We start from the raw sequence: 23057 nt of genomic DNA on the forward strand, positions 1-23057 counted from the left end.
GCTTCATTTTCGGTTGTTTGAAATTGTAATCAACTTGTAGTTTCATTCTTGACTCGTTTGAGCCCGTAAACAACTTGTAGCTTCATTATTGGTAGATTGAAGTTGGAAACAACTTTTAGCTTCATTCCAGACTCGTTTGAAGTTAAACAACTTGAAGCTTGATTTTCGGTTGTTTGAAATTGTAATCAACTTGTAGTTTCATTCTTGACTCGTTTGAGCCCGGAAACAACTTGTAGCTTCATTATTGACTAGATTGAAGTTGGAAACAACTTTTAGCTTCATTCCAGACTCGTTTGAAGTTAAAAACAACTTGTAGCTTCATTTTCGGTTGTTTGAAATTGTAATCAACTTGTAGTTTCATTCTTGACTCGTTTGAGCCCGGAAACAACTTGTAGCTTCATTATTGACTAGATTGAAGTTGGAAACAACTTGTAGCTTCATTCCAGACTCGTTTGAAGTTAAAACAACTTGTAGCTTCATTTTCGGTTGTTTGAAATTGTAATCAACTTGTAGTTTCATTCTTGACTCGTTTGAGCCCGTAAACAACTTGTAGCTTCATTATTGGTAGATTGAAGTTGGAAACAACTTGTAGCTTCATTCCAGACTCGTTCGAAGTTAAAAACAACTTGTAGCTTCATTTTCGGTTGTTTGAAATTGTAATCAACTTGTAGTTTCATTCTTAACTCGTTTGAGCCCGTAAACAACTTGTAGCTTCATTATTGGTAGATTGAAGTTGGAAACAACTTTTAGCTTCATTCCAGACTCGTTTGAAGTTAAAACAACTTTTAGCTTCATTTTCGGTTGTTTGAAATTGTAATCAACTTGTAGTTTCATTCTTGACTCGTTTGAGCCCGGAAACAACTTGTAGCTTCATTATTGGTAGATTGAAGTTGGAAACAACTTGTAGCTTCATTCCATACTCGTTTGAAGTTAAAAACAACTTGTAGCTTCATTTTCGGTTGTTTGAAATTGTAATCAACTTGTAGTTTCATTCTTGACTCGTTTGAGCCGGAAACAACTTGTAGCTTCATTATTGACTAGATTGAAGTTGGAAACAACTTGTAGCTTCATTCCAGACTCGTTTGAAGTTAAAACAACTTGTAGCATTCATTTTCGGTTGTTTGAAATTGTAATCAACTTGTAGTTTCATTCTTGACTCGTTTGAGCCCGTAAACAACTTGTAGCTTCATTATTGGTAGATTGAAGTTGGAAACAACTTTTAGCTTCATTCCAGACTCGTTTGAAGTTAAAACAACTTGTAGCTTGATTTTCGGTTGTTTGAAATTGTAATCAACTTGTAGTTTCATTCTTGACTCGTTTGAGCCCGGAAACAACTTGTAGCTTCATTATTGACTAGATTGAAGTTGGAAACAACTTGTAGCTTCATTCCAGACTCGTTTGAAGTTAAAAACAACTTGTAGCTTCATTTTCGGTTGTTTGAAATTGTAATCAACTTGTAGTTTCATTCTTGACTCGTTTGAGCCCGGAAACAACTTGTAGCTTCATTATTGACTAGATTGAAGTTGGAAACAACTTGTAGCTTCATTCCAGACTCGTTTGAAGTTAAAAACAACTTGTAGCTTCATTTTCGGTTGTTTGAAATTGTAATCAACTTGTAGTTTCATTCTTGACTCGTTTGAGCCCGTAAACAACTTGTAGCTTCATTATTGGTAGATTGAAGTTGGAAACAACTTGTAGCTTCATTCCAGACTCGTTTGAAGTTAAAACAACTTGTAGCTTCATTTTCGGTTGTTTGAAATTGTAATCAACTTGTAGTTTCATTCTTGACTCGTTTGAGCCCGGAAACAACTTGTAGCTTCATTATTGGTAGATTGAAGTTGGAAACAACTTTTAGCTTCATTCCAGACTCGTTTGAAGTTAAAAACAACTTGTAGCTTCATTTTCGGTTGTTTGAAATTGTAATCAACTTGTAGTTTCATTCTTGACTCGTTTGAGCCCGGAAACAACTTGTAGCTTCATTATTGACTAGATTGAAGTTGGAAACAACTTGTAGCTTCATTCCATACTCGTTTGAAGTTAAAAACAACTTGTAGCTTCATTTTCGGTTGTTTGAAATTGTAATCAACTTGTAGTTTCATTCTTGACTCGTTTGAGCCCGGAAACAACTTGTAGCTTCATTATTGACTAGATTGAAGTTGGAAACAACTTGTAGCTTCATTCCAGACTCGTTTGAAGTTAAAAACAACTTGTAGCTTCATTTTCGGTTGTTTGAAATTGTAATCAACTTGTAGTTTCATTCTTGACTCGTTTGAGCCCGTAAACAACTTGTAGCTTCATTATTGGTAGATTGAAGTTGGAAACAACTTTTAGCTTCATTCCAGACTCGTTTGAAGTTAAACAACTTGTAGCTTGATTTTCGGTTGTTTGAAATTGTAATCAACTTGTAGTTTCATTCTTGACTCGTTTGAGCCCGGAAACAACTTGTAGCTTCATTATTGACTAGATTGAAGTTGGAAACAACTTTTAGCTTCATTCCAGACTCGTTTGAAGTTAAAAAACTTGTAGCTTCATTTTCGGTTTGAAATTGTAATCAACTTGTAGTTCCATTCTTGACTCGTTTGAGCCCGGAAACAACTTGTAGCTTCATTATTGACTAGATTGAAGTTGGAAACAACTTGTAGCTTCATTCCATACTCGTTTGAAGTTAAAAACAACTTGTAGCTTCATTTTCGGTTGTTTGAAATTGTAAACAACTTGTAGTTTGTAGCTTCATTCCAGACTCGTTTGAAGTTAAAAACAACTTGTAGCTTCATTTTCGGTTGTTTGAAATTGTAATCAACTTGTAGTTTCATTCTTGACTCGTTTGAGCCCGGAAACAACTTGTAGCTTCATTATTGGTAGATTGAAGTTGGAAACAACTTGTAGCTTCATTCCAGACTCGTTTGAAGTTAAAACAACTTGTAGCTTCATTTTCGGTTGTTTGAAATTGTAATCAACTTGTAGTTTCATTCTTGACTCGTTTGAGCCCGGAAACAACTTGTAGCTTCATTATTGGTAGATTGAAGTTGGAAACAACTTGTAGCTTCATTCCAGACTCGTTCGAAGTTAAAAACAACTTGTAGCTTCATTTTCGGTTGTTTGAAATTGTAATCAACTTGTAGTTTCATTCTTGACTCGTTTGAGCCCGTAAACAACTTGTAGCTTCATTATTGGTAGATTGAAGTTGGAAACAACTTTTAGCTTCATTCCAGACTCGTTTGAAGTTAAAAACAACTTGTAGCTTATTTTCGGTTGTTTGAAATTGTAATCAACTTGTAGTTTCATTCTTGACTCGTTTGAGCCCGGAAACAACTTGTAGCTTCATTATTGACTAGATTGAAGTTGGAAACAACTTGTAGCTTCATTCCATACTCGTTTGAAGTTAAAAACAACTTGTAGCTTCATTTTCGGTTGTTTGAAATTGTAACAACTTGTAGTTTCATTCTTGACTCGTTTGAGCCTGGAAACAACTTGTAGCTTCATTATTGACTAGATTGAAGTTGGAAACAACTTGTAGCTTCATTCCAGACTCGTTTGAAGTTAAAACAACTTGTAGCATTCATTTTCGGTTGTTTGAAATTGTAATCAACTTGTAGTTTCATTCTTGACTCGTTTGAGCCCGTAAACAACTTGTAGCTTCATTATTGGTAGATTGAAGTTGGAAACAACTTTTAGCTTCATTCCAGACTCGTTTGAAGTTAAAACAACTTGAAGCTTGATTTTCGGTTGTTTGAAATTGTAATCAACTTGTAGTTTCATTCTTGACTCGTTTGAGCCCGGAAACAACTTGTAGCTTCATTATTGACTAGATTGAAGTTGGAAACAACTTGTAGCTTCATTCCAGACTCGTTTGAAGTTAAAAACAACTTGTAGCTTCATTTTCGGTTGTTTGAAATTGTAATCAACTTGTAGTTTCATTCTTGACTCGTTTGAGCCCGGAAACAACTTGTAGCTTCATTATTGACTAGATTGAAGTTGGAAACAACTTGTAGCTTCATTCCAGACTCGTTTGAAGTTAAAACAACTTGTAGCTTCATTTTCGGTTGTTTGAAATTGTAATCAACTTGTAGTTTCATTCTTGACTCGTTTGAGCCCGTAAACAACTTGTAGCTTCATTATTGGTAGATTGAAGTTGGAAACAACTTGTAGCTTCATTCCAGACTCGTTTGAAGTTAAAAACAACTTGTAGCTTCATTTTCGGTTGTTTGAAATTGTAATCAACTTGTAGTTTCATTCTAACTCGTTTGAGCCCGTAAACAACTTGTAGCTTAATTATTGGTAGATTGAAGTTGGAAACAACTTTTAGCTTCATTCCAGACTCGTTCGAAGTTAAAAACAACTTGTAGCTTCATTTTCGGTTGTTTGAAATTGTAATCAACTTGTAGTTTCATTCTTGACTCGTTTGAGCCCGGAAACAACTTGTAGCTTCATTATTGGTAGATTGAAGTTGGAAACAACTTGTAGCTTCATTCCAGACTCGTTTGAAGTTAAAAACAACTTGTAGCTTCATTTTCGGTTGTTTGAAATTGTAATCAACTTGTAGTTTCATTCTTGACTCGTTTGAGCCCGGAAACAACTTGTAGCTTCATTATTGACTAGATTGAAGTTGGAAACAACTTGTAGCTTCATTCCAGACTCGTTTGAAGTTAAAAACAACTTGTAGCTTCATTTTCGGTTGTTTGAAATTGTAATCAACTTGTAGTTTCATTCTTGACTCGTTTGAGCCCGTAAACAACTTGTAGCTTCATTATTGGTAGATTGAAGTTGGAAACAACTTTTAGCTTCATTCCAGACTCGTTTGAAGTTAAAACAACTTGTAGCTTGATTTTCGGTTGTTTGAAATTGTAATCAACTTGTAGTTTCATTCTTGACTCGTTTGAGCCCGGAAACAACTTGCTTCATTATTGGTAGATTGAAGTTGGAAACAACTTGTAGCTTCATTCCAGACTCGTTTGAAGTTAAAAACAACTTGTAGCTTCATTTTCGGTTGTTTGAAATTGTAATCAACTTGTAGTTTCATTCTTGACTCGTTTGAGCCCGGAAACAACTTGTAGCTTCATTATTGACTAGATTGAAGTTGGAAACAACTTGTAGCTTCATTCCAGACTCGTTTGAAGTTAAAACAACTTGTAGCTTCATTTTCGGTTGTTTGAAATTGTAATCAACTTGTAGTTTCATTCTTGACTCGTTTGAGCCCGTAAACAACTTGTAGCTTCATTATTGGTAGATTGAAGTTGGAAACAACTTGTAGCTTCATTCCAGACTCGTTTGAAGTTAAAACAACTTGTAGCTTCATTTTCGGTTGTTTGAAATTGTAATCAACTTGTAGTTTCATTCTTGACTCGTTTGAGCCCGTAAACAACTTGTAGCTTCATTATTGGTAGATTGAAGTTGGAAACAACTTTTAGCTTCATTCCAGACTCGTTTGAAGTTAAAAACAACTTGTAGCTTGATTTTCGGTTGTTTGAAATTGTAATCAACTTGTAGTTTCATTCTTGACTCGTTTGAGCCCGGAAACAACTTGTAGCTTCATTATTGACTAGATTGAAGTTGGAAACAACTTGTAGCTTCATTCCATACTCGTTTGAAGTTAAAAACAACTTGTAGCTTCATTTTCGGTTGTTTGAAATTGTAATCAACTTGTAGTTTCATTCTTGACTCGTTTGAGCCGGAAACAACTTGTAGCTTCATTATTGACTAGATTGAAGTTGGAAACAACTTGTAGCTTCATTCCAGACTCGTTTGAAGTTAAAAACAACTTGTAGCTTCATTTTCGGTTGTTTGAAATTGTAATCAACTTGTAGTTTCATTCTTGACTCGTTTGAGCCCGTAAACAACTTGTAGCTTCATTATTGGTAGATTGAAGTTGGAAACAACTTTTAGCTTCATTCCAGACTCGTTTGAAGTTAAAACAACTTGTAGCTTGATTTTCGGTTGTTTGAAATTGTAATCAACTTGTAGTTTCATTCTTGACTCGTTTGAGCCCGGAAACAACTTGTAGCTTCATTATTGACTAGATTGAAGTTGGAAACAACTTGTAGCTTCATTCCAGACTCGTTTGAAGTTAAAAACAACTTGTAGCTTCATTTTCGGTTGTTTGAAATTGTAATCAACTTGTAGTTTCATTCTTGACTCGTTTGAGCCCGGAAACAACTTGTAGCTTCATTATTGACTAGATTGAAGTTGGAAACAACTTGTAGCTTCATTCCAGACTCGTTTGAAGTTAAAACAACTTGTAGCTTCATTTTCGGTTGTTTGAAATTGTAATCAACTTGTAGTTTCATTCTTGACTCGTTTGAGCCCGGAAACAACTTGTAGCTTCATTATTGACTAGATTGAAGTTGGAAACAACTTTTAGCTTCATTCCAGACTCGTTTGAAGTTAAAAACAACTTGTAGCTTAATTTTCGGTTGTTTGAAATTGTAATCAACTTGTAGTTTCATTCTTGACTCGTTTGAGCCCGGAAACAACTTGTAGCTTCATTATTGACTAGATTGAAGTTGGAAACAACTTGTAGCTTCATTCCAGACTCGTTTGAAGTTAAAAACAACTTGTAGCTTCATTTTCGGTTGTTTGAAATTGTAATCAACTTGTAGTTTCATTCTTGACTCGTTTGAGCCCGTAAACAACTTGTAGCTTCATTATTGGTAGATTGAAGTTGGAAACAACTTGTAGCTTCATTCCAGACTCGTTTGAAGTTAAAACAACTTGTAGCTTCATTTTCGGTTGTTTGAAATTGTAATCAACTTGTAGTTTCATTCTTAACTCGTTTGAGCCCGTAAACAACTTGTAGCTTAATTATTGGTAGATTGAAGTTGGAAACAACTTTTAGCTTCATTCCAGACTCGTTCGAAGTTAAAAACAACTTGTAGCTTCATTTTCGGTTGTTTGAAATTGTAATCAACTTGTAGTTTCATTCTTGACTCGTTTGAGCCCGGAAACAACTTGTAGCTTCATTATTGGTAGATTGAAGTTGGAAACAACTTGTAGCTTCATTCCATACTCGTTTGAAGTTAAAAACAACTTGTAGCTTCATTTTCGGTTGTTTGAAATTGTAATCAACTTGTAGTTTCATTCTTGACTCGTTTGAGTCCTGGAAACACCTTGTAGCTTCATTATTGACTAGATTGAAGTTGGAAACAACTTGTAGCTTCATTCCAGACTCGTTTGAAGTTGAAAACAACTTGTACATTCATTTTCGGTTGTTTGAAATTGGAATCAACTTGTAGTTTCATTCTTGACTCGTTTGAGCCCGTAAACAACTTGTAGCTTCATTATTGGTAGATTGAAGTTGGAAACAACTTTTAGCTTCATTCCAGACTCGTTTGAAGTTAAAACAACTTGAAGCTTGATTTTCGGTTGTTTGAAATTGTAATCAACTTGTAGTTTCATTCTTGACTCGTTTGAGCCCGGAAACAACTTGTAGCTTCATTATTGACTAGATTGAAGTTGGAAACAACTTGTAGCTTCATTCCAGACTCGTTTGAAGTTAAAAACAACTTGTAGCTTCATTTTCGGTTGTTTGAAATTGTAAACAACTTGTAGTTTCATTCTTGACTCGTTTGAGTCTGGCAACACCTTGTAGCTTCATTATTGACTAGATTGAAGTTGGAAACAACTTGTAGCTTCATTCCAGACTCGTTTGAAGTTGAACACAACTTGTACATTCATTTTCGGTTGTTTGAAATTGGAATCAACTTGTAGTTTCATTCTTGACTCGTTTGAGCCCGTAAACAACTTGTAGCTTCATTATTGGTAGATTGAAGTTGGAAACAACTTTTAGCTTCATTCCAGACTCGTTTGAAGTTAAACAACTTGAAGCTTGATTTTCGGTTGTTTGAAATTGTAATCAACTTGTAGTTTCATTCTTGACTCGTTTGAGCCCGGAAACAACTTGTAGCTTCATTATTGACTAGATTGAAGTTGGAAACAACTTGTAGCTTCATTCCAGACTCGTTTGAAGTTAAAAACAACTTGTAGCTTCATTTTCGGTTGTTTGAAATTGTAATCAACTTGTAGTTTCATTCTTGACTCGTTTGAGCCCGGAAACAACTTGTAGCTTCATTATTGACTAGATTGAAGTTGGAAACAACTTGTAGCTTCATTCCAGACTCGTTTGAAGTTAAAAACAACTTGTACATTCATTTTCGGTTGTTTGAAATTGTAATCAACTTGTAGTTTAATTCTTGACTCGTTTGAGCCCGTAAACAACTTGTAGCTTCATTATTGGTAGATTGAAGTTGGAAACAACTTGTAGCTTCATTCCAAAGTCATTTGAAGTTAAAAACAACTTGTAGCTTCATTTTCGGTTGTTTGAAATTGTAATCAACTTGTAGTTTCATTCCTAACTCGTTTGAGCCCGTAAACAACTTGTAGCTTAATTATTGGTAGATTGAAGTTGGAAACAACTTTTAGCTTCATTCCAGACTCGTTCGAAGTTAAAAACAACTTTTAGCTTCATTTTCGGTTGTTTGAAATTGTAATCAACTTGTAGTTTCATTCTTGACTCGTTTGAGCCCGTAAACAACTTGTAGCTTCATTATTGGTAGATTGAAGTTGGAAACAACTTGTAGCTTCATTCCAAAGTCGTTCGAAGTTAAAAACAACATGTAGCTTCATTTTCGGTTGTTTGAAATTGTAATCAACTTGTAGTTTCATTCCTAACTCGTTTGAGCCCGTAAACAACTTGTAGCTTAATTATTGGTAGATTGAAGTTGGAAACAACTTTTAGCTTCATTCCAGACTCGTTCGAAGTTAAAAACAACTTGTAGCTTCATTTTCGGTTGTTTGAAATTGTAATCAACTTGTAGTTTCATTCTTGACTCGTTTGAGCCCGGAAACAACTTGTAGCTTCATTACTGGTAGATTGAAGTTGGAAACAACTTTTAGCTTCATTCCAGACTCGTTTGAAGTTAAAGACAACTTGTAGCTTGATTTTCGGTTGTTTGAAATTGTAATCAACTTGTAGATTCATTCTTGACTCGTTTGAGCCCGGAAACAACTTGTAGCTTCATTATTGACTAGATTGAAGTTGGAAACAACTTGTAGCTTCATTCCATACTCGTTTGAAGTTAAAAACAACTTGTAGCTTCATTTTCGGTTGTTTGAAATTGTAAACAACTTGTAGTTTCATTCTTGACTCGTTTGAGTCTGGCAACACCTTGTAGCTTCATTATTGACTAGATTGAAGTTGGAAACAACTTGTAGCTTCATTCCAGACTCGTTTGAAGTTGAACACAACTTGTACATTCATTTTCGGTTGTTTGAAATTGTAATCAACTTGTAGTTTAATTCTTGACTCGTTTGAGCCCGTAAACAACTTGTAGCTTCATTATTGGTAGACTGAAGTTGGAAACAACTTGTAGATTCATTCCAAAGTCATTTGAAGTTAAAACAACTTGTAGCTTCATTTTCGGTTGTTTGAAATTGTAATCAACTTGTAGTTTCATTCCTAACTCGTTTGAGCCCGTAAACAACTTGTAGCTTAATTATTGGTAGATTGAAGTTGGAAACAACTTTTAGCTTCATTCCAGACTCGTTCGAAGTTAAAAACAACTTTTAGCTTCATTTTCGGTTGTTTGAAATTGTAATCAACTTGTAGTTTCATTCTTGACTCGTTTGAGCCCGTAAACAACTTGTAGCTTCATTATTGGTAGATTGAAGTTGGAAACAACTTGTAGCTTCATTCCAAAGTCGTTCGAAGTTAAAAACAACATGTAGCTTCATTTTCGGTTGTTTGAAATTGTAATCAACTTGTAGTTTCATTCCTAACTCGTTTGAGCCCGTAAACAACTTGTAGCTTAATTATTGGTAGATTGAAGTTGGAAACAACTTTTAGCTTCATTCCAGACTCGTTCGAAGTTAAAAACAACTTTTAGCTTCATTTTCGGTTGTTTGAAATTGTAATCAACTTGTAGTTTCATTCTTGACTCGTTTGAGCCCGGAAACAACTTGTAGCTTCATTACTGGTAGATTGAAGTTGGAAACAACTTTTAGCTTCATTCCAGACTCGTTTGAAGTTAAAGACAACTTGTAGCTTGATTTTCGGTTGTTTGAGATTGTAATCAACTTGTAGATTCATTCTTGACTCGTTTGAGCCCGGAAACAACTTGTAGCTTCATTATTGACTAGATTGAAGTTGGAAACAACTTGTAGCTTCATTCCATACTCGTTTGAAGTTAAAAACAACTTGTAGCTTCATTTTCGGTTGTTTGAAATTGTAAACAACTTGTAGTTTCATTCTTGACTCGTTTGAGTCTGGCAACACCTTGTAGCTTCATTATTGACTAGATTGAAGTTGGATACAACTTGTAGCTTCATTCCAGACTCGTTTGAAGTTGAACACAACTTGTACATTCATTTTCGGTTGTTTGAAATTGTAATCAACTTGTAATTTAATTCTTGACTCGTTTGAGCCCGTAAACAACTTGTAGCTTCATTATTGGTAGACTGAAGTTGGAAACAACTTGTAGATTCATTCCAAAGTCATTTGAAGTTAAAAACAACTTGTAGCTTCATTTTCGGTTGTTTGAAATTGTAATCAACTTGTAGATTCATTCCTAACTCGTTTGAGCCCGTAAACAACTTGTAGCTTAATTATTGGTAGATTGAAGTTGGAAACAACTTTTAGCTTCATTCCAGACTCGTTCGAAGTTAAAAACAACTTTTAGGTTCATTTTCGGTTGTTTGAAATTGTAATCAACTTGTAGTTTCATTCTTGACTCGTTTGAGCCCGTAATCAACTTGTAGCTTCATTATTGGTAGATTGAAGTTGGAAACAACTTGTAGCTTCATTCCAAAGTCGTTCGAAGTTAAAAACAACGTGTAGCTTCATTTTCGGTTGTTTGAAATAGTAATCAACTTGTATTTTCATTCCTAACTCGTTTGAGCCCGTAAACAACTTGTAGCTTAATTATTGGTAGATTGAAGTTGGAAACAACTTTTAGCTTCATTCCAGACTCGTTCGAAGTTAAAAACAACTTTTAGCTTCATTTTCGGTTGTTTGAAATTGTAATCAACTTGTAGTTTCATTCTTGACTCGTTTGAGCCCGGAAACAACTTGTAGCTTCATTACTGGTAGATTGAAGTTGGAAACAACTTTTAGCTTCATTCCAGACTCGTTTGAAGTTAAAGACAACTTGTAGCTTGATTTTCGGTTGTTTGAGATTGTAATCAACTTGTAGATTCATTCTTGACTCGTTTGAGCCCGGAAACAACTTGTAGCTTCATTATTGACTAGATTGAAGTTGGAAACAACTTGTAGCTTCATTCCATACTTGTTTGAAGTTAAAAACAACTTGTAGCTTCATTTTCGGTTGTTTGAAATTGTAAACAACTTGTAGTTTCATTATTGACTCGTTTGAGTCTGGCAACACCTTGTAGCTTCATTATTGACTAGATTGAAGTTGGATACAACTTGTAGCTTCATTCCAGACTCGTTTGAAGTTGAACACAACTTGTACATTCATTTTCGGTTGTTTGAAATTGGAATCAACTTGTAGTTTTATTCTTGACTCGTTTGAGCCCGTAAACAACTTGTAGCTTCATTATTGGTAGATTGAAGTTGGAAACAACTTTTAGCTTCATTCCATACTCGTTTGAAGTTAAACAACTTGAAACTTGATTTTCGGTTGTTTGAAATTGTAATCAACTTGTAGTTTCATTCTTGACTCGATTGAGCCCGGAAACAACTTGTAGCTTCATTATTGACTAGATTGAAGTTGGAAACAACTTTTAGTTTCATTCCAGACTCGTTTGAAGTTAAAGACAACTTGTAGCTTGATTTTCGGTTGTTTGAAATTGTAATCAACTTGTAGTTCCATTCTTGACTCGTTTGAGCCCGGAAACAACTTGTAGCTTCATTATTGACTAGATTGAAGTTGGAAACAACTTGTAGCTTCATTCCAAACTCGTTTGAAGTTAAAAACAACTTGTAGCTTCATTTTCGGTTGTTTGAAATTGTAAACAACTTGTAGTTTCATTCTTGACTCGTTTGAGCCCGTAAACAACTTGTAGCTTCATTATTGGTAGATTGAAGTTGGAAACAACTTGTAGCTTCATTCCAAAGTCGTTCGAAGTTAAAAACAACATGTACTTCATTTTCGGTTGTTTGAAATTGTAATCAACTTGTAGTTTCATTCCTAACTCGTTTGAGCCCGTAAACAACTTGTAGCTTAATTATTGGTAGATTGAAGTTGGAAACAACTTTTAGCTTCATTCCAGACTCGTTCGAAGTTAAAAACAACTTTTAGCTTCATTTTCGGTTGTTTGAAATTGTAATTAACTTGTAGTTTCATTCTTGACTCGTTTGAGCCCGGAAACAACTTGTAGCTTCATTATTGGTAGATTGAAGTTGGAAACAACTTGTAGCTTCATTCCATACTCGTTTGAAGTTAAAAACAACTTGTAGCTTCATTTTCGGTTGTTTGAAATTGTAAACAACTTGTAGTTTCATTCTTGACTCGTTTGAGTCTGGCAACACCTTGTAGCTTCGTTATTGACTAGATTGAAGTTGGAAACAACTTGTAGCTTCATTCCAGACTCGTTTGAAGTTGAACACAACTTGTACATTCATTTTCGGTTGTTTGAAATTGGAATCAACTTGTAGTTTCATTCTTGACTCGTTTGAGCCCGGAAACAACTTGTAGCTTCATTACTGGTAGATTGAAGTTGGAAACAACTTTTAGCTTCATTCCAGACTCGTTTGAAGTTAAAGACAACTTGTAGCTTGATTTTCGGTTGTTTGAGATTGTAATCAACTTGTAGATTCATTCTTGACTCGTTTGAGCCCGGAAACAACTTGTAGCTTCATTATTGACTAGATTGAAGTTGGAAACAACTTGTAGCTTCATTCCATACTCGTTTGAAGTTAAAAACAACTTGTAGCTTCATTTTCGGTTGTTTGAAATTGTAAACAACTTGTAGTTTCATTCTTGACTCGTTTGAGCCCGTAAACAACTTGTAGCTTCATTATTGGTAGATTGAAGTTGGAAACAACTTGTAGCTTCATTCCAAAGTCGTTCGAAGTTAAAAACAACATGTACTTCATTTTCGGTTGTTTGAAATTGTAATCAACTTGTAGTTTCATTCCTAACTCGTTTGAGCCCGTAAACAACTTGTAGCTTAATTATTGGTAGATTGAAGTTGGAAACAACTTTTAGCTTCATTCCAGACTCGTTCGAAGTTAAAAACAACTTTTAGCTTCATTTTCGGTTGTTTGAAATTGTAATCAACTTGTAGTTTCATTCTTGACTCGTTTGAGCCCGGAAACAACTTGTAGCTTCATTATTGGTAGATTGAAGTTGGAAACAACTTGTAGCTTCATTCCATACTCGTTTGAAGTTAAAAACAACTTGTAGCTTCATTTTCGGTTGTTTGAAATTGTAAACAACTTGTAGTTTCATTCTTGACTCGTTTGAGTCTGGCAACACCTTGTAGCTTCGTTATTGACTAGATTGAAGTTGGAAACAACTTGTAGCTTCATTCCAGACTCGTTTGAAGTTGAACACAACTTGTACATTCATTTTCGGTTGTTTGAAATTGGAATCAACTTGTAGTTTCATTCTTGACTCGTTTGAGCCCGGAAACAACTTGTAGCTTCATTACTGGTAGATTGAAGTTGGAAACAACTTTTAGCTTCATTCCAGACTCGTTTGAAGTTAAAGACAACTTGTAGCTTGATTTTCGGTTGTTTGAGATTGTAATCAACTTGTAGATTCATTCTTGACTCGTTTGAGCCCGGAAACAACTTGTAGCTTCATTATTGACTAGATTGAAGTTGGAAACAACTTGTAGCTTCATTCCATACTCGTTTGAAGTTAAAAACAACTTGTAGCTTCATTTTCGGTTGTTTGAAATTGTAAACAACTTGTAGTTTCATTCTTGACTCGTTTGAGTCTGGCAACACCTTGTAGCTTCATTATTGACTAGATTGAAGTTGGATACAACTTGTAGCTTCATTCCAGACTCGTTTGAAGTTGAACACAACTTGTACATTCATTTTCGGTTGTTTGAAATTGGAATCAACTTGTAGTTTCATTCTTGACTCGTTTGAGCCCGTAAACAACTTGTAGCTTCATTATTGGTAGATTGAAGTTGGAAACAACTTTTAGCTTCATTCCAGACTCGTTTGAAGTTAAACAACTTGAAGCTTGATTTTCGGTTGTTTGAAATTGTAATCAACTTGTAGTTTCATTCTTGACTCGTTTGAGCCCGGAAACAACTTGTAGCTTCATTATTGACTAGATTGAAGTTGGAAACAACTTGTAGCTTCATTCCATACTCGTTTGAAGTTAAAAACAACTTGTAGCTTCATTTTCGGTTGTTTGAAATTGTAAACAACTTGTAGTTTCATTCTTGACTCGTTTGAGCCCGTAAACAACTTGTAGCTTCATTATTGGTAGATTGAAGTTGGAAACAACTTGTAGCTTCATTCCAAAGTCGTTCGAAGTTAAAAACAACATTTACTTCATTTTCGGTTGTTTGAAATTGTAATCAACTTGTAGTTTCATTCCTAACTCGTTTGAGCCCGTAAACAACTTGTAGCTTAATTATTGGTAGATTGAAGTTGGAAACAACTTTTAGCTTCATTCCAGACTCGTTCGAAGTTAAAAACAACTTTTAGCTTCATTTTCGGTTGTTTGAAATTGTAATCAACTTGTAGTTTCATTCTTGACTCGTTTGAGCCCGGAAACAACTTGTAGCTTCATTATTGGTAGATTGAAGTTGGAAACAACTTGTAGCTTCATTCCATACTCGTTTGAAGTTAAAAACAACTTGTAGCTTCATTTTCGGTTGTTTGAAATTGTAAACAACTTGTAGTTTCATTCTTGACTCGTTTGAGTCTGGCAACACCTTGTAGCTTCGTTATTGACTAGATTGAAGTTGGAAACAACTTGTAGCTTCATTCCAGACTCGTTTGAAGTTGAACACAACTTGTACATTCATTTTCGGTTGTTTGAAATTGGAATCAACTTGTAGTTTCATTCTTGACTCGTTTGAGCCCGGAAATAACTTGTAGCTTCATTACTGGTAGATTGAAGTTGGAAACAACTTTTAGCTTCATTCCAGACTCGTTTGAAGTTAAAGACAACTTGTAGCTTGATTTTCGGTTGTTTGAGATTGTAATCAACTTGTAGATTCATTCTTGACTCGTTTGAGCCCGGAAACAACTTGTAGCTTCATTATTGACTAGATTGAAGTTGGAAACAACTTGTAGCTTCATTCCATACTCGTTTGAAGTTAAAAACAACTTGTAGCTTCATTTTCGGTTGTTTGAAATTGTAAACAACTTGTAGTTTCATTCTTGACTCGTTTGAGCCCGTAAACAACTTGTAGCTTCATTATTGGTAGATTGAAGTTGGAAACAACTTGTAGCTTCATTCCAAAGTCGTTCGAAGTTAAAAACAACATGTACTTCATTTTCGGTTGTTTGAAATTGTAATCAACTTTTAGTTTCATTCCTAACTCGTTTGAGCCCGTAAACAACTTGTAGCTTAATTATTGGTAGATTGAAGTTGGAAACAACTTTTAGCTTCATTCCAGACTCGTTCGAAGTTAAAAACAACTTTTAGCTTCATTTTCGGTTGTTTGAAATTGTAATCAACTTGTAGTTTCATTCTTGACTCGTTTGAGCCCGGAAACAACTTGTAGCTTCATTATTGGTAGATTGAAGTTGGAAACAACTTGTAGCTTCATTCCATACTCGTTTGAAGTTAAAAACAACTTGTAGCTTCATTTTCGGTTGTTTGAAATTGTAAACAACTTGTAGTTTCATTCTTGACTCGTTTGAGTCTGGCAACACCTTGTAGCTTCGTTATTGACTAGATTGAAGTTGGAAACAACTTGTAGCTTCATTCCAGACTCGTTTGAAGTTGAACACAACTTGTACATTCATTTTCGGTTGTTTGAGATTGTAATCAACTTGTAGTTTCATTCTTGACTCGTTTGAGCCCGTAAACAACTTGTAGCTTCATTATTGGTAGATTGAAGTTGGAAACAACTTTTAGCTTCATTCCAGACTCGTTTGAAGTTAAACAACTTGAAGCTTGATTTTCGGTTGTTTGAAATTGTAATCAACTTGTAGTTTCATTCTTGACTCGTTTGAGCCCGGAAACAACTTGTAGCTTCATTATTGACTAGATTGAAGTTGGAAACAACTTTTAGCTTCATTCCAGACTCGTTTGAAGTTAAACAACTTGAAGCTTGATTTTCGGTTGTTTGAAATTGTAATCAACTTGTAGTTTCATTCTTGACTCGTTTGAGCCCGGAAACAACTTGTAGCTTCATTATTGACTAGATTGAAGTTGGAAACAACTTTTAGTTTCATTCCAGACTCGTTTGAAGTTAAAGACAACTTGTAGCTTGATTTTCGGTTGTTTGAAATTGTAATCAACTTGTAGTTCCATTCTTGACTCGTTTGAGCCCGGAAACAACTTGTAGCTTCATTATTGACTAGATTGAAGTTGGAAACAACTTGTAGCTTCATTCCATACTCGTTTGAAGTTAAAAACAACTTGTAGCTTCATTTTCGGTTGTTTGAAATTGTAAACAACTTGTAGTTTCATTCTTGACTCGTTTGAGCCCGTAAACAACTTGTAGCTTCATTATTGGTAGATTGAAGTTGGAAACAACTTGTAGCTTCATTCCAAAGTCGTTCGAAGTTAAAAACAACATGTACTTCATTTTCGGTTGTTTGAAATTGTAATCAACTTGTAGTTTCATTCCTAACTCGTTTGAGCCCGTAAACAACTTGTAGCTTAATTATTGGTAGATTGAAGTTGGAAACAACTTTTAGCTTCATTCCAGACTCGTTCGAAGTTAAAAACAACTTTTAGCTTCATTTTCGGTTGTTTGAAATTGTAATCAACTTGTAGTTTCATTCTTGACTCGTTTGAGCCCGGAAACAACTTGTAGCTTCATTATTGGTAGATTGAAGTTGGAAACAACTTGTAGCTTCATTCCATACTCGTTTGAAGTTAAAAACAACTTGTAGCTTCATTGTTAGGTCCTATAAATTCACTATATAATCTGATATAGTGATCACAATCTGTAACACAGTAAGACAATATAAGAGATTGAAAGCAGTAAACTCTTATATTCACAAAGCTTTAATGGTTACAAAAACTCTCTCAGTGATTTATAATGTATCACTAAGAGCTGCTAGGGTTCTGTAAAATATACTCGATAACTCAACTCTTCTAGAGTAACCCTAATCTGTGTTTATATAGACACAGTTACAAAATCAATCTCTGATTTGATATCCTATAAATCTGCTATGAATTCTATCAATCAAAGATTGCTCCAGTTTTCTGTTTAGTTTCCATAGTCAGCAAATCACTCCTCCGCTTCTATCCTTCCTTGAAGTATATCCGCTTCTGAGCTCTTTCCACGTGTAAACTCTGACGAATCTTGACTATGTAAACTCTGGTCAGACTTTATCAAACTCTGTCAGACTTTACTAAACTCTGTCAGACTTTACTAAACTCTGATCAGCTTCCAGATTAAACTCTGATGATTCCTGTTCTAAAACAAACTTTAAGAACATTAGTAATCATCAATTATATCTAACAATCTCCCCCAACTTGTGCATAAATACATTATGTGCAAGTTAACAGATAATTGATGATGTCAAAACATTTAATTCAAATGCAACAGAGTTTAACTATTTAACAGAAAACTTTTAAAAACTTACAGATACTTTACTCCTTAGCTGCATAGACACCATTTGCTGTCTGTAGATACCCTCTGAGGAGTTCTCTTTCAGCTTCTTCAAGCACTGTAATCATTTGTCTCTTTATCTCTCTCAGCTCTGGATCTGAAACTCCAGTTTGATAAATTGCAGCTCTGAGATCATAAATCTTGTTCTTCTTCAAGTCCCTATCAAGCCTGATATTGTAAGCTTTATCAGACTCTTCATTAAATGCAAGAGTTCTGATTCCACCTATTGTTTCAATTTTTGCTGAATTTTTCTTCATCTCCACCAGCTGTCCTTTATGATTGAGGTATTTAGGAATGAAAGGTCCAGCATTTTTATTTCCTGTAATCCCCATCTTTCTTCTGATTTGATCCTTAAGCAGGTTGAAGATGTGTTGACATGACTTGTTCTTCACAAGAAATATGTGTGAGACATATCTCAATTCTTCCCAGTGTTTAGCATAGAGATCTGCTTCAAGTACTCTAAACACTGTTCCATCAGACATGAAGTAGATAAGAATATTATCTCCTCTGTCATTCTTCACCAACTGGACTGAATCAAGCTTGTCCATTTTGTCTTGCAATACTCCAGTCTTGGGAGCACAGAGAGATGAGGGGTCATCTGGTCTTGATCCTATACTCTGATCAAATTTCTCATATTTGGATCCCAGCCCTCCTTTATCTCTTCCTGCCTTACGATGAGAGATTGGTTGAATTGATCCCTTTTCAAAGCTTATCTCAGTCATCAGAGTAGGCTTTGCAAATCCATCCAGTGGAGTAGTTGTTGGTTTGAACACAGCTTGAGCCTTGTCAGAGGTTGTGTCCTTCTTTGCATCCCTATTAACATGAGCTATGTCAGAGGTTAATCTTTCTTTTTGAGGTTCTGCAACATGAGCTTTGTCAGAGATTGCAGCTTCTGTCTTCTTTTCCTTTACAACTTGATCCTTGTCAGAGGTTGTAGACTTCTTCTTTTCCCAGCCTTTCTCCAGACGTTCATCTACTTTGCTTTTGCCCTTGGAAGTATATTCATCTTCAGAGTATACCTTTTTGACTGATAAACTCTGATCAGCAACAGTAGGTTCCTTAATCATTATCCCTTTTTCTTTTGGTTTGGCTGTTGATTTTGCAGGTTTCTGGATTTTTCCTGACTTTATTGCTTCAGCATGTTCTTTCTTTAGATCTTCTTCTTCTGCAGCAATCAACTCCAAATCCAAATTGGCTTCTGGATTTTCTTGTTCAAAAACCAATCTAGCAAGCTCTTCATCAGTCATGGGTTTGTCTGATCCAGTCACTGGTCTTTGCTTAGATCCAGATGTGAAGTTATGTGTTGGACCAGACTTTGTACTTTGCTTAGATTGTTTTTGACTGTCAGAGTTTGAAACTCTTCCACCAGTCCCTGCTTGAAATCTCTTGTGCTTGGTAAAATCATCAGCATCATCATCATCATCATCCTTCTTCTTCCTCTTCAGAGTTTGAGTAGTAGATTTGCATTTGACTTGAGCTACTCTCTCCCCCTTTTCGACATCATCCTCATCAGGAATCAGTATGGATGTGATCAGAGAAAGTGAAGATTGGATGGCTTCAAGCTGTTTGGACATCTTTTCTTGATTTGATTCAATCATGGTCATCCGTTTGTCCAGAGATTCATTGGCAGTTACCAGCTTCTGTACATTCTCTTTCAGAGGAAGCATGGTCCTTTTCTTTTCCAACTCATTTGTCTCCTTGACTTTTGCTACCTCTGTTCTTAGACTATCTATTGATTTAGATGTCTGGGCATGAGCAGGATGAAATGTCTTCAGATAAAGAATTGTGCCTTTGAGGCTTGACATAACATCAGAGTTTGAAATTTTATTCTCTGCCATAGACAAAAATTCTTCAGCTTTAGTTGTCTCCAGAGAATGCTGATGACTAAGCCAGAGTTTATCCCATACTTCATTTGGAGGATCAACTTGAAGATCCCTGGGAAGTGGCTCAGAGTCTGTGGTCAGAGTTTGTAGCCTGGCAGTATACTGGCTAGTAGACTCCCACTTTTGTTGAGTCAAAGGAACTCCATCATTTCCATCATTTTCAGAGGAACTATCATCATCCTCAGTATCAGCCTCAGAGTTTGCTTTGTCAGCATCAGGAACAGGATCAGCAACTTTCTCCACACTGTCTTGAGCAGGTTTTCCTTTAGCTTCAGACTGTGATTTGATAGGCTCTTTACCAGTCTGAGCAAGAGATTGTAGAGCTTCCATAGCTACCCTGTCAGATTCATCAACTACATCAGATCTGTAGTTGTCTGGAGCTGTATCATGAACTATGGCACCTTCTGGAATTTTCATTGGAGAAGTAGGAATTTGAGTGGAAGGTCCATGATCAGATACTGGAGTATGAAGATCAGCCATATTTGCTCCAGCTTCAGTTGTGATAGGTTCCTTGCAAACAATTTCTTCATCTACCTCAGATGAAGTGGAAGATGCTGTAGGAGATTTCAGAGGAACAGCTGTGATAGGAAGCACCATCAGAGCTTGAGAATTTTCAGCTACTGGAGTTGATGGTGTTTGTTCTTCCTCAACTGTGAAGTCTGTTATTTCAGTGATTGGAACTTTTGCTCTTGCAGGCTTGTGAGCCCTTCTTTTGAATCGAGCTGGCTTTTGAGGACTTGCTTGAACAGGTTCAGAGACTGTTGTAGGAATAGATTCAGAGTTTACAGCATGTATAGGTTCAAGATCATCATATTCATATGCTGCAACCAGTCTTCTTCTTTTCTTCTGCTTTTGAGGAGTAGCAGCTTCAGTGTTTTCTGGGATCTCAGAGTTTAGAGCTTCAGAGTTTAAGTGAGCCTCAGAGTTTACTGGCTCATCAGTGTTTGGTTTCAGAACATGTGTGGCAACAGAGGTTCTTGTTCTTTTTGCAGTAGAAGGGGCTGCATCAGACTTTGCACCCCTTTTGGACTTGGATGCAGAAGTTCTGGGTTGTTTGGGGTTTGTAGGAGAGACTGTAGATTGTTGATTTGCTGGAGGCATGTTCAGTCTTTCCCTTATTTGTGCTGGAGCCTGGAATGGCCTGAGAACTGGCCTCTTTTCATCTTTAGAGATGAGATCTTTGAAAGCCCTTTTATGCAACTTAAAAGGTCTGATCTCATCATCAAATGCTACCTCTCCAACAGATGCATTGAATAATAATTGGCAAAATCGAGAAAAATATACAACTTGACGATTTTCATTCATTCTTTCACCAATATTTCTAATAACTAATCTACCATAATCGAAATTAGTAGAATAGATCAGAGAATACCCAATTTGTAGCATGTCCATGGGTATTGCATCCCAGTTGGTAGATTTCTTCTGGAAGGCCCTGGTTATGCAATCAAAGAAGAAACTCCACTCCTTCCTGAGTCCAGGACGCTTCAATTGTCCCAGTTTGTCCAGAGAATCATAGTAGCCCAAGTCAGTCATCATAGTCCTTAGATTGGCATCGCCATTAGTGACATAAACAGTGTCACGCTCTGATAGGTTGAATGCTGACCTGACTGTGGCTGGAGTAACAAAATACTCCTCCCCTTCAAATGAAAACACAATTGATGGTGATCCATTTTCACCACCATTGTCGTATTTACCCGTCCTCCAAAAACTGATGATTTGGCTTCCTGAGAGTCTTGCAGGAGCGGTAAGAGCTGTAGCAATAGCACTCTGTGCAAGAAATTGCTGCATGGGATGATAATCCCTTGGAGCTTCGGCAGTGTCAAGAATGGCTGTATAGTTATTGGGGACAAAGTCCACACCTGCATGGGTGAATGTAGTAGTTGCCATTATAACAGAGTTTGTGAGTAGAGAAAAGTGTTTGAGATAATGTGTGTGAGAAGATTTGAATTTCAGAGAGAAGAGAGTAAGAGTTTGTTTAGAGAGTGTGTTTGGAGATTAGATGTAAAAGTGAAGAAAAGAGAAACAATAAAATCTGATGATAAACTCTTCAGATTTTGTGTAGCTGTACACGCTTGGACTCTTTGTTCACTTGGACACCTGTCAGATTTTAACTGGTAGTTGAATGTTAGTGGGATAGAGAAACGAGAGTAATAATCATGAGCCCAGTAAAACATGTGCAGTAATAAATGCTGATTACACGTTCTCCTATTAAAATGTTTTTCATGTAAACCCACCAACAATACATCCGTTTGAAATACTCCCTTCATATTCTCTGAATATTTTGTACTTCTGAAATGTACAAGATTTAAAAATCAAGATTAAATCTCTCGAAATTTAAACTCTGAGATTTACATCAAAGAAAATAAATTTCTAAGTACCTCAGAAGAAAGACATGATTTTTAGAAAATTCATCAGAAAATCAGAGTTTGTCACAAAATCCATAGCTCAATAATGTGCTTGTGACAGTATGTGTGTGATTTAACATATTAAATCAGAGACTAGAGAATTTCACAATTTCGTAATTATAAGGTAGACAAGAATAATTTATTTAAACTCTCAAGACATAGACAAACGATATACTCTGATGGAGAAATATATAAAATAAACCAACCCCCCCTTTTTTTTTTTTTTTTTTTTTTTTTTCAAGGACGCTTTTCAGTGTAAATGAATCACGACCTTTAAATATTAATGTGCAACAGTATTTCTCCAGTAATCAGAGAGTGTGACTGGTCACCATAGATTATAAAATCTTGGCAATTACTTAATACCAGTAAGTGTTTGGGTCTTCCCAGTCACTGTCATATAGACATCTAAGATCTCAAAGGAGTACCATGCTTTATTTGCAGGGGTGTATATATCATCAGAGTTTATAATCACTGTCTAATTTACTGAGAGAAAATGCAAATTAGTCAGTCTCACTTATAATTAAGATATGTGAAGTAATAGAGTCTCAATGATATCAACATGCATATAGTGTTAAGTAGTAGCACAAAATTGAGATCAAGATTAAGGAACTGAACTGAGATTTATGATTACTAATTCATATCATGCTTCATAATATCTTCACAGGTTTGTTTTCTCAGAGAGGTAAAAATGAAATCATTAATCAAGATTCAGAGTTTGCAAACATCAGAGAATATCGTCAGAGAATGACGATCAGAAAATATCATCAGAGTATAGCACACAGAGTATATCATCAGAGTTTGTCATCAGATTTTAACAATCAGAGTATAGCATGACAAATTTTTGAGCAATACATATGGTAATTTGAAAGATCTGACCAGTATGTTTACTCAGTTCCTGATATCATTCCTAGCTCATTCACCAGTCTGGTGAAGGTTGCTTCACTTAGTGGTTTGGTGAATATGTCTGCTAGCTGCTGTTCTGTGGGAACAAAGTGAAGTTCAATCGTTCCTTCCTCCACATGCTCCCTTATAAAATGATATCTTATACTGA

The sequence above is a fragment of the Daucus carota genome, chromosome 2 (assembly GCF_001625215.2).
Source record: "Daucus carota subsp. sativus chromosome 2, DH1 v3.0, whole genome shotgun sequence".
Lineage (NCBI taxonomy): Eukaryota > Viridiplantae > Streptophyta > Magnoliopsida > Apiales > Apiaceae > Daucus > Daucus carota.